Consider the following 1231-nt stretch of genomic DNA (forward strand, 5'->3'; position numbering starts at 1 on the left):
CGATTGCTCTCGCTCGCCCGTCTCAGATGCGGTACATGCTCATAAGTTGATAAAGTTCACAGTGAACGTTGTCTCGGTTTATGACGGAGCAAACGTATTTCGAGAATAGATATATGTTCCATATTAAGAGATTATCTCAGGTGAGCATCTGTGTTTTCTCGGTCCCGATGACTCTCCATCTCTCCTTCATTGGCTGCTTGCTCTTCGCGGTCCCCGGCGCGGCTAAACTAAGACGCCTTCAAGTCTCTACCACTGACGCTCCCACCTACAGTCCTGAAGCTCGGCAGCGTTGTGATCTTTACTGTCAAAGTAAGGTTGCTCTTTGGAGACTCACTGCTTTATGATGTTCCTCGTCTGTAGTTCAGAACGGGTCGCCGAGCTATTGCAAGTATTGGTTATCTCCTCCAGTCTGCCAGGCGGGGGATCAGCCGTGCTCGCCTGACGTATGTGACGGTAGGACCATAGCTGCATTCTAGTGTCCTGAATGCTTCTCTCAGTTCCACCTGAAGCTACTGTACCGCCCTTGTCCACACGACCGTCGACTGACTCGGAAACCTGCGATCGTTATTGTCAAAGTTTGAATGGCCCTGCGAGTTACTGTAAATGGTGGCAGTCGCCTGCTGTTTGTCAGCTCGGTGACCAGTTCTGTGGTGATGTAACTACGTGCGATCCGACCGCTCCGACTACATCATCAACGTCCTCGATCACTTCTTCGACGGGCTTCACGACAAACACTCCGATCGTTCCTACTACAACGCCTGTGGCTCCTACTACCACACCTGTGGCTCCTACTACCACACCTGTGGCTCCTACTACAACACCGATTGTTCCTACTACCACGCCTGTGGCTCCTACTACTACACCGATTGTTCCTACTACCACGCCTGTGGCTCCTACTACAACACCGATCGTTACTACTACCACGCCTGTGGCTCCTACTACTACACCGATTGTTCCTACTACAACGCCTGTGGCTCCTACTACAACACCGATCGTTCCTACTACCACGCCTGTGGCTCCTACTACAACACCGATCGTTCCTACTACCACGCCTGTGGCTCTTACTACTACACCGATTGTTCCTACTACCACGCCTGTGGCTCCTACTACCACGCCTGTGGCTCCTACTACTACACCGATCGTTCCTACTACAACGTCTGCGGCTCCTACTACTACGCCTGTGGCTCCTACTACTACACCGATTGTTCCTACTAGCACGCCTGTGGCTCCT

Source organism: Perkinsus marinus (assembly GCF_000006405.1).
Source record: "Perkinsus marinus ATCC 50983 genomic scaffold scf_1104296973172, whole genome shotgun sequence".
Lineage (NCBI taxonomy): Eukaryota > Perkinsozoa > Perkinsida > Perkinsidae > Perkinsus > Perkinsus marinus.